Raw genomic sequence first — 16,415 nt, forward strand, 5'->3', positions numbered from 1 at the left:
TTGAAGTAATGGGAGATTCCTAGTTAGTAATCAAACAACTATCCCGGGAATACGAGTGCAGAGACGACATACTCAGGACCTACCACGAAGCAGCTAAAGAACTACTGGGGGATTTCAAGCAAATCACGTTGACTCACATTCCTTGAGAGCGGAATATTGAAGCAAACTCCCTGTCCCAAGGGGCATGGGGCTACCGGCCGATGAATGAAGGGACCGAAGCAGAAATAACACAAACAGAACCGATAGAAGAAGCAAGCATATTGTGCGCAGGAGCCGATGACTGGAGACAGGAGATTATCGATTATCTAAAAGATCCGTCATCATCGGCCAACCGTAAAATTAGGTACAAAGCACTCAAATATGTACTACTTGAGGACTTACTATTTTACAGGACGATTGATGGCGTATTGCTAAGATGCCTAGACAAAGAGGAAGCTAATGTGGTAATGTGCGAAGTGCACGATGGCATATGCGGTAGCCATCAATTGGCCTACATGATGAAGTGGTTGTTGCGGAGAGTGGGGTACTATTGGCCGACTATGCTGGAAGACTGCTTTACATACTACAAGAGTTGTCAAGACTGTCAAAGGTTCGACAACATACAAAGGTCTCCGGCATCAGCGATGAATCCAATCATCAAACCTTGGCAGTTCAGAGGCTGGGGCAACGATATGATCGGACAGATATATCCCCCGTCAAGCAAATGACATAAGTTCATATTGGCGGCCACAGATTACTTTACCAAATGGGTCGAAGCCATACCACTCAAAAAAGTAACGTCGGCCGATGTGATAAATTTTATGAAAGAACATATTATATACCGATTCGGAATCCCTCGGACAATAACCACAGACCAAGGATCGATATTTATCTCGGAAGAGTTCTAACAATTCGTCGCGGGTATGGGAATTAAACTACTCAACTCGTCTCCTTATTATGCTTAGGCTAATGGGCAGGTAGAGGCTTCAAACAAAAGCTTGATCAAGCTAATAAAAAGAAAGATAGCCGAGCAGCCTAGGAGATGGCATACCTCGCTAGCCAATTCGCTCTGGGCTTATTGGATGGCATGCCATGGATCCATCAAGGTCCCACCCTACCAGCTGGTATATGGGCATGAGGCTGTACTCCCATGGGAAAATAACATCGGCTCTAGGAGATTAATGTTGCAGGATCAGTTGACGGCCGATGAATACTATAATCTCATGATAGATGAATCAGAAGAAGTCGCCCAATCCCGGTTAAGGGCGCTAGAGAAAATAAAAGAAAACAATGCTCGAATATCAAGGCACTACAACAAGAAAGTCAAGGCAAAAACTTTCGAAGAAGGTGAATTGGTATGGAAGCTGGTCTTGCCGATCGGATCTAGAGATAACGTCTTCGGCAAGTGGTCACCGAATTGGGAAGGCCCTTTTCGGATTCACAAGTGCGCCCTGGGAAACGCGTATATGCTAGAGGGATTGGATGGAGAGGTGTTCGGGAGAGCTCTAAACGGAAAATACCTAAAGAAGTACTATCCGAGCGTATGGATAAACACGTGATGGGCTAAAGCCGATTAATATGAAAGCCAGTACAACCAAGTATCGCCTCAAGATGGCCAATGCCAATACATCGCCCTTAGACCAAAAACTCATTACAGAAGCTACATCTCCATACCAAAATCTGTCACAAATCAGGAGGGAAACGGTAACCGTTCATTGAAAGCCAAAAGTACCAAAGGGCAATAAAGTGTTAAGCAGTGAGCTGGTCACATAAGAGATGTCAAAATTACAGGCCCAAATGTCGCTTCAGGGTAGCAATTGCATGCAGGCGAACATTATCAGCCTCTTGGATAATCCTCAAGTCGTCGGCGTCAGTCCCAGTGACTGTTCTCAACAATCGACGGCTGCAAATTATAGCTTGGACAGCTGACTTTAAGGACTGTTCTTGAGCAACGACAACTGACGGCAGGTTGGCTAGCTTGACATCCTCCACGGCGAGGTCTGCCATAACTTGGGCTAACTCCGCTTCCAAAGCAGCCTTTCTCGCCTGCAGATCCGCAATTCTAGCTGATATGGTCGGCACGGACAATTGGAGTTCATCTAGCCTAGCCTTCTCGGTGATGGCCTTTTCCTGATCGGCTTGTATCCTTGCTTGAGCTGCGACTTGGGAAGCACGGTCTTCAATCCGACGGCGAGCTCTTAACACCGGAAGTCTATGGATCTCAATGTAGCCAGCTAGGGCGATGGCGTCGATCAGATCATCTGGCAGCTTGTCTTGTATCACTTTGATCCTCGATCTGATCGGACCAGCGCCATTGATCAAGGCATCGATCGGATGGTCCAGCCTGGCCAGGATATCCTGGAGCTGTGCTTAGCGATCGTCTGGCAGGTGGATGGGCTCGTTGACATCGGCCTCGGAGGAATCCAGATATTGGCCGACGTCAAAAGAGAAGAAGTCTCCTAAATCCTAAAATAGGGACGACAGGTGAGCCAGGGCATGGGTTAAGCCAAAGGATGAGCCACAGAAGCAGCATCGGCCGATAGGATAGGCGCACCAGCAGGAACTTCCTCCAGGATGGGTGCTGGTGTCGGATCAATATCGGTCGGTGGAGCCTGTGGACTGGGTGCATTGGGAAGCTATCACAAGGAAAAAGAACGTTAGCCGAAGACACGAAACCAGATAATAGAGACGTCATCAGACACGTACCTGTGCGGAGGTGGTAGCCGGCCTAGGAGACTGATGGGCCACTTTCTTTCACTTCGAGCCGGGCCCCGGAGATGGGCCAGATGGTGAGGCCAGACTCGGTGGCACTGGCGGTATGACAGCAGCAGAAGCCGGATCACCGGCAGTGGGCGACACCGGGGCATTATCGGCCGATGGCTTAACAGGAGACTGCAGGGAACAGAATTAGCAACACAATTGACAAAATACAAAGGTAAGAATGTGTTATAAGGCAGTTACCCGCAGAGAAGGAAAAAGACAGGTAATCACCTGCTGATGAATCTCGGTGTCAGAAACCTCCTCCGCAGCAGCATCAATTCGGCCGAAGACGCAGGGGCTGGAAGGGCTACCGCCATCGTCTTGGCCTTCTTTTTTCTTTGGGGCCAAAGTGACTTTCTTACTCCTAAGAGGCCTCTTTGCTACACTTGATGACCCTGGGAGGTTCTTGATATATTCACTCAGGGAAGGTGCTCCGTGACCCAAGGAAGGAAGAGCCGATGAAGAGTATTCAATCGGCTTGCCACTTCTGCTGACCGCGGGAATGGCGATGGAAGGCTGCAAAAGAAAGAGAAGTCGGTGGTTATAGGAAAGACATGACAAAAGAGAGTACGTGGAGTTGGTACAAAAGTTACCTCGGAGTCAGAATACTCATAATCGGAGTCAATCCGATTGTAGAAAAAGCCGATGGCAGCCGAAAACAAATGTTGATGCAGTTCTTCCCACACACCGATGTAGAGGTCTAATACCGCGTTCCCAAAGGAGAAGGAGGTCATGGATCCAAATGGTATAGCTTTGGCTATCTTACTAATTCGGTCGAACTCCAACGCCAAAGAAACTTGTCCCCTCATTTTAATCTTCCCGAGAAAGAATAAATCGGCCGGTAACTAACCGCATCCTAGCTGGCAGGCTGCAAGGGCCGGATGATAGAATTCATAAGACGGGCTGGCCGATCATCCGACGTGAAAACTCACTGGCAGCAGATGAGGGGTGCAGGCAAAAGAGAAATTCTCCGATGAGCATTTGTCTGCCCGCACGTCATCTAGCCTGAGGATGCTTGGGATTTCGTAATCTTGAAAATTCGGATAAGCAAACTAGGTCTGTGCATTAGGTTTAGGGCCGAGGTAACAGATCTTGAAAATATGTGCCAATCGGGCAGCTGGCATCCGATGGCCCGGGAAAGTTGACACCACTTCGCCCGGGTGGTAGCCAGTTCTGCCTCTAGATATGATGGCGAAGGATAGCTGCGGTGACTGAAGGCAGATAGTTCCAACACTTTGGAAAAATAAAGGCATAGCCATAACTGGAGAAACCACCATGGGCCAGCAACATGTCCAACTAGTTGACCGATGGAAAGCTTTGAACAGATTTGGTGCAACATATGGAATACTGCTCCAAGAAAATACTGACCAAGGGGCAAAGAATCTCCATCGGCCAAGCGCTCGGCTATATTCTCGAGGTTAGTGGTGGGGCCTAGGGTTTGTCCACAAAACACGAACCTCTCTAGCCATAGGTTCAGAAAAGCACTGTGTTCTCTTTGATCGGCTGATCCGGAATCCTTGTGGTGAGAAGAGATGTATCCTGACCAACCCCCAACACCCTTGGTTTGCAGCCGATGTTGGAAGGTAGTTTTTAGGCTCAAAGGGTTTGCGGGTGTCATGATGTTCAGGCCGGTTAACATCAAGACGTCCATAAGGGTAGGGGTGAGTATCCCATGGCCGAATATGAAAGCATTCAGAGCATCGGTGCAGAAATAGGATGCTACGGCTAGCAAAGGTTCATCTTTCTCCATATCAGATAAGCTTAGCCCTATGCAATGGCTGATGTCTAGTTCTTCCCATTGGGTGCCATAAGTCTTATGCAACCGATTGTACCAATCCCTCCAACCGGTCAAAGGAGTTGGGAAGGATCTAAAGGATTGGGTCCAATCGGAGATGCTAAGTTGGGCTTTTTCAAATGGTATCCTGTTGGCCTCTGAACAAATTATGTCTGTCGGGTCTGGGTTCCCCATGGGTCCGAGAAAGTAAAACCTAGGGTTTGGGCTAGGGATCATGATCTGGTTTTTAAGCTGCTGGAAAAGAAAACAATGCAAAAGAGAAATCAGATGTTGGGCCGATTAATGGCATGGTGCGAAGGAATTTTGCTAACAGTAAACCCTAGAAACAGAAAACAGGGCATTCGGTGGTGGAATACGGAAATGGGGCAAGGGTGAGAACTCACCGCTGGGACCTCGTAAGAGCTTGCGGATGCCATTGATGCTGGTGGAAGCTTGATGTGACGGAGGTCAAAGTTCTTCGTGGCGTGGCGGTTATGAGCCTGGCGGTTTCGCAAAGGAGCGTGAACCCGAGGGGCGGTAGGCGTGCCGGATGCAAGAGTGTGGGGTGCGAAGAGCGGGAGAAATGCAGTGGCGGAAGTGCCCTACGTCGAAGGGGAATGAGATCTTATAAAGCGGGTGGGCGGAAAAGAGCTGTTAGCACAGTGCGCCAAAACAGGGGGTTCATTGAACTGTACTGTTACCACAGTGAGCCGATAGTGGAAATCGGTTACAAAAGAGGAAATTTCAGAACAATGAATTATTCCGAAATTGGGGGCCATGTGTTCACGCCAGATTTTGGCAAAATTGGACGTTGTTGATTGAAACACGGTTGAAGGCCGAATCGGATAAGAAGGCTCGAATCGGCTGGAGATAGGAAGCTGGACGCGAGGAAGTTGCAGCCAATAGAGTTCGAATCGGACGAGAATAAGAGTCCGATTAAGCCCAAAACCTAGAGAAAGTGTTCGGTGTTTAACCGTGAGTCCGTGTAAATTAATTCGGATTTATCTTGAAGTTTGTTTAGGATTCTATTGTTTAAGTAGAGTCTGAGTAATGTAAAGTTAGTTAATAGCGGATTCTTATCCGGTTAGTTGTTTCCCGGGGCTATAAATATTGGTGCCCAGGGTCCTTGTAAAACATCTCTCGATCAATTTAACTTGGCGCATCGCCTTAAACCTTCGACTTGCTTGAGCTTTCGGCGCGGGGTTTGTCAGCTTCGTAATGTAAGTTCTAGTTCATCAAAACCTGTCGATCAACTAAGACATAACAGTCTCGGTTAAATCCGATCTTCTGCTTGGTTGATCGGCAGGCTGAGTTCTATTATTGCTTTTGATCTGCGTTGATTTGAGGTAGTATTAGTACTCGTTCCAGTCTCCATGAGTTCCTCTTTCTGATCCGATAACATTGCTCTAGTTGGCCTGATTTTATCTCGGTTCAGTCCGATCAATCTGGTTTGTTAGATCTATGTTGTCGAATTGAATCGGGGGTTTGTAGAGGCTTATTGCTAGAGTTTTAGCCAATATTATCTTGAGTAATCTGTCGATTGGTTGGTTAAGCTTGTCAATCTTCATGTTTCTATCGTTATATTATGCTGAACTGCATGCTGTCTCGGTTAAGTCTGATCTATATATGTTTGGTGTAATCTATTTATAGAAATCTATCCGATCGGCTGAGTTTAGAAGATCGGTTGGTGGTTTACACTGTTTTGCTATCTCATTATTCGTATGCTATGATATTTATCTGATGTTATACGTAGTCATGTTTAGGTCTGTACTGTCTCGATTGAGTTCGATCTTCTAGGTCTGGATTGGGCACGCATGCCGCCGGGTGTTATTGTTTTATGCAAGTAATTAGTATAGCATTCCATGTTACTGTACAAATTCCTTTTTAGTCTTTTATCAGCTAACAATTTAGCGGATGATGAATGTTGGTGCGGTCCGATCGGCCGATTAATCTTAAGACTGTGTCAGTTGGGTCTGATCTTTTAAGATTAATTCGCTGGATGGCTTATCTAGTATTTATCCTACTCATGACTTAGCCGATTAGGCATATTTATAATTATTACTACGAAATTCCTGTAAAGCCAATCGTCTAGGCTAACGGCTAGGGTCCTGGAGCGGTATCGACTATCTAGCCGATAGCGATTTTGGGGTTAACTGTTTTCCATGCTATGTCTTGTCAGTTACAGGATCAAACTAACTGGCACGCCCGGTATTTCTAAGAATTAGGTCATGCACTGGAATAGTCTAAGATTGATTCCTAGGCCTACGTGTGTGACCGTTGAATGTTATTTTCAGTGTCAACACATCCTCAGCTTGAGAAGTACACTCTTCATCAACCTCGGCCTCCTTGACGACTTTCAAGGCTATGTCTTGTTTCTTCGGTGTTTAGCCTTGAGAGATGAAGTTGCAAGCATTCTTGGATTCTTGCTCCATCAAGTCATGAGCGAGGATTCGCCAAAGCACGTCATGAGGTGTCAAGGTGTTGAAGTTAGCACGCTCATGTATGAGAGTTACCAAGGTTGTGTTCCTTGGTGTGATGGCCCGGAGCATCTTCTTCACAACATAACTATCTGTCATGTCCTTGCACCCAAGTCCCTTGATATCGTTGATGATCTTGCTCAACCGGTCATACATCTCACTTGGGGTCTCCTCCGGCTTCAAGACGAACCTCTCCAATTGTCCATTCAAGATCTCCACCTTAGATTCACGCACCCCGTCGGTGCCTTCATGGACATTGCGGAGGGTGTCCCAAATTTTCTTGGCGCTCTCGATCCCATCGACCCGGTTGAACTGACTTGAACTCAATGCACTAAGCAATGCATTGGTAGCTTGAGCATTCTTATGCTCATTGTTTTCATCTTCTTCGGTGGGCGCCGTTGGATTCTGCAAAACATAGTCATTTTCGACTATTCTCCAAATAGATGGGTTAATAGACTTTTAGTGCATCTTCATCCTATGCTTCCAAGCGGCATACTCCGTACCGCTGAAGTACGGTGCTCTACCGCTATAAGAGGAATAGGATGTAGATGTAGAGTATTTATGCCCGACGGTGGAGTAATCATCGCTTCGGCCATGAGGAATAATCGCATCATCACCCTTCCTCTCTTCCGACATGATCTCTCCAAGCGGTTAAGCCTAATTTGGAGATTATGCTCTGATACCAATTGAAAGAGTATATCAAAGCCTAGAGGAGGGGGGTGAATAGGCGATTTAAAAATTAAACCTAAAAAGCGGAAGCTGAGACTTTCTGCAGTTCCGGTCAGGGGCTTTGGAACTTCCGGCCATCGGAAGTTCTATGGATCTTCGGAACTTCCAACAGCACCAGATCTACAACGAGAAATGAGTAGATCTAACCAACCAAACCTCAAATAAGCAAACCACCTCCAAGCTTTGCACAAACAACAACTAGAGAACGCGCGGCAACCAAAAGCAAAGCTCAAATCACAAGTTAGAGAGATTTCACCACAAGTGTAGACAGAGACTTTTTTACCGAAGTTCCAATCCTTGAGGGGATTGTACTCTCCGTTGAGGAGCTCAAACTTGAGCTGGGTTCCACAACCCTTTCCACGGGGTTGCACTCGTGCACTCCCCCTCACTCGAGGTGTCTCTTCCCTTTCGGAGGTGAGACCCAACCTCACAAACCTTTCTTGGCACACCACAACTTTAGTGGCTGTAGGAACGACGCCTAGCTGTCTAGGTGTCCTCAACCACCAAGAGTAATAAGCTAGCAAAGAGATCTTGGGGATGAATCTAGTGCTCAAGAAATTTCTCAAGAAGTCAACACCAAACACTCAAACCAACTCAAACCAACCAACTCTCACACACACAAAATCCAAATCACTTAGTTCCGTGGAGAGGAGGAAGTGAGAAAACAAGGCTCAAAGTGAATCTCAAGAAATCAAGCCAAGGGCCAAGAGGATGAACAATGGGAGCAGCAACACTAGCTTGAGGGGTTGGGGGGTATTTATACCCCTCTCTCTTTTTTTGCCCGTTAGGGGCAAAAGATTCTCTCTTCGTAACTTCCGAAGGTCTCCTTCGGAACTTCCGGTCAGTTCAAAATAATTGCCCCCAACACTTAGAAAATTCAAAGTCAACTGCGAAAAGTATAGTCAATGGAAGTTCCAGTCGAAACCATCGGAACTTCCGTGAATATTATAGAACCGATTCTGGCTTCTTCGGAACTTGCGAAGGTCTCCTTCGGAACTTCCTGGTTCTTACAGAACCGATTTTGACCCCTTCGGAACTTCCGAAGATTCACCTTCAGAACTTCCGTCAATCATAAAGAACCAAATCTGACCCCTTCGAATGTTCCGACAGTACCTTCGAAACTTCCGTAAATTCCAGCACAACTTCAAAAAGATAGCAAAAGATGCACTTTAAAAATATTTTTGAGCACCGGATTCATTCCTAGATTTCACTTGCGCACCCCTCTTTATAGTACAGCATTCCTAGTTGACTCAAATTCAAAGTAAATACACACGCCAACACGAATATACCGATTTTACTTCTATTTTCACGTGGGCGGCGCAACGGCAACTTTTTCATGAGGACTATTTATACCTTCACATTCTCACACACATCATTCTTCCTCATCATTTGATTGTCATTAATCACCAAAAACAAATTATGGGCCTAGATGCACTTTCAATTCGCTCTACCCTGCAACCTTCTAAGAAGAAGCATAAGATTCCACTAGAGAACTTGCCTTTTTCCTTGCGGAGGTTAGGCACCAAGCCTCACAAACATCATCCTGGGCAATCCACAAAGCTTGGAGGCTCACGGGCGACGCCTATCCGTCTAGGAGCTCAAGCTCCAAGAGTAATAGGCCTCCACGTCTCCACATACATCCATTTGGTTGCTCAAGATCACTTGACACTTTCTTGAAGGCTCAAGAACTCTCAATGTCACTCACTAATCCCTTTCAACACAACCTAGGCTAGATTCGCTTTAATCACTCTAGGAGGTGTTGGGATTGGTGGGGGAGGCTTGGAGAGGGCTGCCTGGGCCGGACTGTCCGGTCCTGACCGAACTTTCTGGTCCAGGTTCTTTGGAAATTTTCTTTCCTAGCCTCTAGCACTTACTAGATCACTCACGGATGCATGTGTTGACTAGGTGACCCCTCTTAATAGTACGGAGTTTCCTATGACTCAAAGCGAAAAAGGAAAACTTCTTTCTAAAGCTTCAAATCTGTTCGCTCTTCGTCTTACGGGTCACTTCTAGCTTTACTTGAACCTTTCGCAATAGAGTGCAAGTTAAGCTTCGCTTTACTTCTCTGCAACCACACGCGGTTAGCGCACACATGCTTTGACTAGGATTGTCATTAATCATCCAAAACCCGCTTTAGGGGCTAGATGTACTTTTAGGTTCTCAATCAAGTCCTCACGAGTTCTTTATTCGATCCATTGATACGAGTCTAGTTGACTTGATTCTGCCTCGGTATAGTCCGATCAATCTAGTTGGGTGGGTTTATACTGTCAGATCGGGTTAGTTACTCGTTAGGGCTTACCGCTAGGATTCTAGCCAGCATTATCTTAAGTAATTTATTGGCTTGTTTATTAGACTTATAGATCTTCATGTTTTCTATAGTTATATCGGTCTTGACTGTATACTGTCTCGGTTTGGTCCGATCTATATAAGTTTGGTCTGATCTGCCTATAGAAACTTGTTCGATCTATTAAGTTTAGTAGGCAAGTTGATAGATTATGCTAGTTTGCTATTTAATTACTCATGCATTGCAATATTATACTGATCTCGTGCATGGTTATGTTTAGATCTGAACTGTCTAGGTTTGGTCCGATTTTGTAGGTCTAGCGTGAGCATGTGTATGATGCAAACATCAAATTCACCATTCATACCAAGTCGACCAAGATTCGACCATGAGCTCCTGGATATGTACACACATTGCGTATGCACATGGTTTGCACTTCGTGGTCGAACACAACTTCGGTAGCGAAACTAGAGAGCACGACCGGTGCACTTGGATACAAACATCAACTTCACCATTCAGACCAAGTTGACCAAGATTTGACCATGAGCTCCGGGATAACTACACACGTTGTGCACCGAGAAGTTATGTATCACCACGAAGTGCAAACCATGTGCATACACAATGTGTGTAGTTATCCGTAGTTCATGGTCGAATCTTGGTCGACGTGGTATGAATGGTGAAGTTGTTTATGGCATCCAAGTGCACCGTTGTGCTCTGTAGTTTCGCTACCGAAGTTGTGTTCGACCATGAAGTGCAAACTATATGCATACACAATGTGTGTTGTTATCCCGGAGCTCTGGTCGAATCTTGGTCGACTTGGTCTAAATGGTGAAGTTGATGTTTTCATACAAGTGCACCGGTCGTGCTCTCTAGTTTCGCTACCGAAGTTGTGTTCAACAACGAAGTGCAAACCATGTGCATACACAACGTAGTTATCCCGGAGCTCATGGTCGAATCTTGGTCGACTTGGTCTAAATGGTGAAGTTGATGGTCGAATCTTGGTCGACTTGGTATGAATGGTGAAGTTGAGGTTTGCATCCATGTGCACCGGTCGTGCTCTGTAGTTTCGCTACCAAAGTTGTGTTCGACCACGAAGTGCAAAGCATGTACCGGAAGAGTGATCTGCCCGAGTGGTGTTGCCGACACCCAGGGAATGACCCCGTGGAAAGGCGCATTGCTCGGGCGTAGCTCCGACCTCGGGATCTTCATGTCGTCGAGCGTCTTGGCGAAGAGGATGTTGAGAGCGCTTCCTCCGTCGAAGAGCACGTGCTTCAACTTGACACTTTTGATGACTAGGGCTAGCACCAGTGGGTACCGCCCCGAGTGGGCCACTCGGTCAGGGTGATCCAAGCGGTCGAACGTGATTGGAACTTCCGACCAACGTAGGTACTGGGGAACGTCCATCGCTGTGGTGTTAATCTCCCTTTAGGCAAGCTTTTGCTTCCGCTTGGACTCGTATGCGAGCAGGCCACCAAAGATGTGGTTTAGCTCGGCTTGCAGATCCAGGAAGTCGTCGTCTTTCTTGTCGGCGGGCTTCATCTTGCTTGGTCTGGCGGCCCCCGACCTTTGGCTAACTGCTCTGCATAGTGACGCATGATAAAACAATCTCTGGATAGGTGGGAGGACTTCAGGTGGTAGGGCACTTGTTGTTCATGACTTCGTCATAGTCAGACATCTTGGGGCACTGGATCAGCTGTCGATCTACGACGACGGCTAGCTCCTCGGGCTTGTGTTTCTGTGAGTCCGAGTCCTTCTTGTGCTCCTTTTCCTTTCCTTTGCTAGACGGTTGTCCTTTCTCGTCGTGCTTGTCTCCCCGTGAGGCGGACACCGCATCGACAGCTGCTGCATAGGAGTTAGCCATGTCGAAGAGATCTTTGATAGTAGTCGACTCTTTCCTAGTGAATTTGGTGATGAATGGCTCATCGCGTACTCCTTTCTGGAATGCGGCGATGACCACATCATCTTTTATGTCTAGGATGGAATTGCGGACCTCTAAGAACCGTTTGATGTAGGCCGGAGGGATTCGCTTTTCCTCTGTTGGACTTGGTACAGATCGTACTTCGTCCTTGGCCTTTCATATGTGCCCTAGAAATTGGTGATGAACCGGTCGCGAAGCTCTGCCCATGAGTCAATGGACCGTTTGGGGAGCCCCGACAGCCAATGTCCAACCGAATCATCCAAGGCAATGGCAGATAGTTGGCCATGGCTTTGGTGTCGCCTCCTACGGCCCGGATGGCCATGGAGTATACCGTGAGCCATGCTTTTGGGTCGGTGGAGCTGTCATACTTCTTAATGCCAGTGGGCTTGAAACCAGTCGGCCAAGTCAATTGACTTAAGTTCTTGGTGAAGGCCAGAACGCCGTCTGTCATGTTAGTGTCAGGGCTCTCAGGCGACCAATGCCTATACGCCTGGCTATGACTTTGGTGGTCCTGGTCATGGTGACGGTTCTCTCAGTGTGTGTGGTGTTGGTGTTTCGAGCTTGCGACGGAGGTCGGCGGAGTCCTCTTGATTGAGGCACCGCTTCTCAGCCCTGAGCTCTTGGCATTGTCAATCCAGTCAGCGAATCTCGTCGTCGATGCGGCGTTGCCTTTTGACGGTGTCTCTCTTCCACGCCGAGTCAGGAGAGTACCGGTGCGATCTACTTTCGCTATGTGGCCGGGACCCAGTCGGTTGCCGGAAGACGTTCGCCTGAGACCTAGGAGATCTGGACAACTAAGCCTCCGAACGAGCGGCTTGGGTACCTGTCGTGCGCTGGAGGGAGTGTTGGATCGCAGCAGTAGCCACCATGGCCTTGACCTTGTTTATGGTTTCCACCAGAGGTAGATCTGTCTGTGGGAGCTGCTGGATGATGTCGCCGAGTAGATCGGCAGCCACGCGGATGTTCTGCTGGGGCGTCTTGAAGACGTCATGCCCGTCAACTTGGGTTTGGAGCAGATCGCGCTGCATCTTCCGAGATTGGAGTCACAGCGCGGCGTCAGATTGCGTCGCATGTCTTTCCTTTTCCTCGTGCTCCTGGTGTTCCCTTTCCTCCTCGAGTTGGCGCTCTTCTGCTAGTCGGGCCGCCTCCTCCTCTTCCCGATTGGCTGCAGAAGAAGGTGACACCGGCATGCCAGTGGCAAAGACCTCTCAGGGTGGCACGAAGCATCCGGTGCTGCTACGAGTCTCGGAAGCGTCGGCAAAAGGATTCGCTGCCGCCTCGAGATTGGTCTCAACCTCCATCGGAATCACGCCTTGACTTGCCTGCCGGTCCGACCTAGGGGAGAGCATCTCAGTGTCGTGTGACCCAAATTGGATCTGGGTCTGACCCGATGCCTTCTCGTTGGGCTGGAACCGGCAAACCTCTTCGTCGGAGTCGGAGGAGCTCGAGTTGGTGTACGACAATGCACCGAACTGGTCGGTCTGAAGCCTAATGCCGCCGAACTTGAAGGTCGAGCCTGGCGGCAACATTCTCTTCATGATGTCCGAGTTGAAGTCCATCGAACTTCACTGAAAAGAGCTTTAGATCGAAAAAGAAAAGATAGCGCACCCCCTACCTAGCACGCTAACTGTCGACGATTGGTGTCGGCAATAAACTGACAGGGTGGCTATCGGGCTCAGAATTCAATGGTTAAGATGAAGAGGGAGACGATTTACCCAGGTTCAGACTCTCGACGTGGCGAGATAATACCTTACTCCTACTTGGCGATTGGATTGCGTAGTGGAATCTCTGTTGCCCTCAAGGGGGCACCCCGTACCCCTTATATAGTAGGGAAAGGGTTACGGATACGATAGAGTCCTAATCTAGTAAGACTAAGATCTATCCTAATTCGGTTACGGCTAGAGTCCAAAGTACTCGGCAAGCAATCTGGTACGCGCCAGACTCCTAGCCGATACCATACAGATATACTCTCCTTCCTATTCGGTACCCCATGCATTGACCGTATGTATTCGTGTAGTCTCCGGATACACCCGGTATAGGTATCCCACAATTTGTAATCTTTGTTGTCATAAAATTGTTGGCTCCCCGGTCTGCAAACAATCACATCTCAATAAGGTATATGAAGGCTTTGCTTGATGTAGACAACATTCGTGAATACAACTGGACGAGCTTTGTATTGGATGAGATTAAAGATAATGTAGTTGGTCATGTGGTTGGAGAAAGGAGTGAGTTTTCCAGTGATACGTATATGATAATGCCATCAAACCTTGGTGAAAACTTTAGTAATACAAAAATAATAGGGGGCAATATATACTTTTGCTCAAGAACTCGATTAAGGTTTGCTAATCCATGGATTAGAGAGGAATAGAAAGTTTATGTGTGGACTTTATTTTTGGGTTATAGCGAAATAAAAAGAAGACTGACGATAGAATTGATGGCTTGTATCAACCAGTACCAATAATACTAGAGTGGTAGAGTGGTATAGGCTAGCACCGAGGAGTATCAACTGGTATCGACTAATGTTAGCCTACTACCAACATCGATGAGATATCAATTTCTTCCGATTAGTATTGACCTAGTACCAAGGTCGATATGGTATGAGTGGGGTATCATTTAGTATTAGAATCTGGTATTCGCCTGGTATCATACGAACATAATATTAAAAACATCACGAAAACTTGATGATACCTTGGAAATATAATCACCATGTTAATACCTTAAAATTTTGACAAAGCTCCGTGGTACTTCTAGGTATTAGACATTGTGCCTACAGGTATTAGACCTTGTATCACATAAGTATACATATATCATACTTAAACCCATCATGGTAGTGAGTGGAATAAAAAAATTCTATGTATTATAAAGTTTTTATATTGTTAGAGTAGAATAAAAAATCAAACAGCTAGTTTTGATGATATAAAATAAGAAATAAAAAATGATATTCAACATAGTCCTATGCAGTGGACTGCATGATAATAGGTCATGTCTTGATTTTTTTTTGCGCCAAAACAGACCTGGTACTGCTCTAGTTAGAGGGTGTTTAATTGGGGAAATGAAAATTTGTGCGTATCGTATCAGACGTTTGACTGAATATCAGAAGGGGGTTTTGTACACGAATAAAAAAAAAATTTCACAGCTCGCCTAAAAACTGCGAGACGAATGTTTTGAACCTAATTAATCTGTCATTAGTGCATGTGGGTTACTGTAGCACTTATGGCTAATCATAGACTGATTAGGCTCAAAAGATTTGTCTCACGATTTCTCACATAATTATGCAATTAGTTTTTCGTTTTATCTATGTTTAATACTCTATTTAGGTGTTCAAGGATTCGATGTGATGTTTTTGGGTCAAAATTTTTGGGAACTAAACACGGCATTAGATGGCTTGTCACACATGCATGTTTCGTCATCTCCGCGTGTGAACGATGTAGGCCCTGTTTAGTTCTCAAAAACTTTTGTAAAAGCATCGTATGCAATCTTTGGACATCTAAATAAAGCATTAAGTATACATGAACATTAAAACTAATTACACAGCTATGGGAGAAATTGTAAGATGAATCTTTTGAGCTAATTAGTACATGATTAGCCATAAGTGCTACAGTGACCAACATGTGCTAATGATGGATTAATTAGACTCAAGATTCATCTCGTGGTTTCTAGGTGGAATCTGAAATTTGTTTTGTAATTAAACTACGTTTGATACTTCAAATATGTGACTGTACGCGTCGATGTGATCTCTCTCTCAAATGTTTTGGGAACTGAACGCAACCTAAAGTTGGCAAGCCTTTCATGGAAAGAAACGTATGCATACACAAGTATATGACTAGACAGCTCGTCACTCATGCATTTCTAGTCATCTCGCGTGTGAGCAATGTATAAAGTTGGTAGGCCTTTACATGGAAAGAGACACATGCATACACAAGTACATGACTTAACTATCACATTGCTCGAATGGTATTCCGTAGCATAAGCGTTCTGATTCCTAGTGGTGGTGGCCAGTGGCAGTGAATCTACCACCCACCCCATCAACATCCGGATTTTTAAAAAAAATGACAATAGACATACATGTCAAACCACCTCCAATAACTCTATTTTTTCATCTGAAGAAAAAATATGTAATGAATAGACTCACGTATCAATAACAAATAAATGCAGTAACTAAGAGATGATACGTGCAAAAAAATAATATTAATAATATGCTAATAATATCTTTATAAAATTCCAAAGAGAACTGACCAATCTAAAACACCTAAACCCCTGCCGAGGAAAACAAAATGGAATGTCCCAACCAGGAATAGAGAAAACTGAGCGACTATCGGCATAACTAGAATAATCGGTCGGTATTTACCCAAGGCATCTAAAAGCATGAAGATTGGTTCGAGGGCTACCATAGATTCAAATAATTACTGATAGTATAAATGGTATATTGGTATTAAGTTATTTGTGAGCATGATATGGTCTTCCTCCTCCTCCTCTCCCCTCAATTATATTATAAAA

The sequence above is a fragment of the Oryza brachyantha genome, chromosome 9, assembly GCF_000231095.2.
Source record: "Oryza brachyantha chromosome 9, ObraRS2, whole genome shotgun sequence".
Taxonomy (NCBI): domain Eukaryota; kingdom Viridiplantae; phylum Streptophyta; class Magnoliopsida; order Poales; family Poaceae; genus Oryza; species Oryza brachyantha.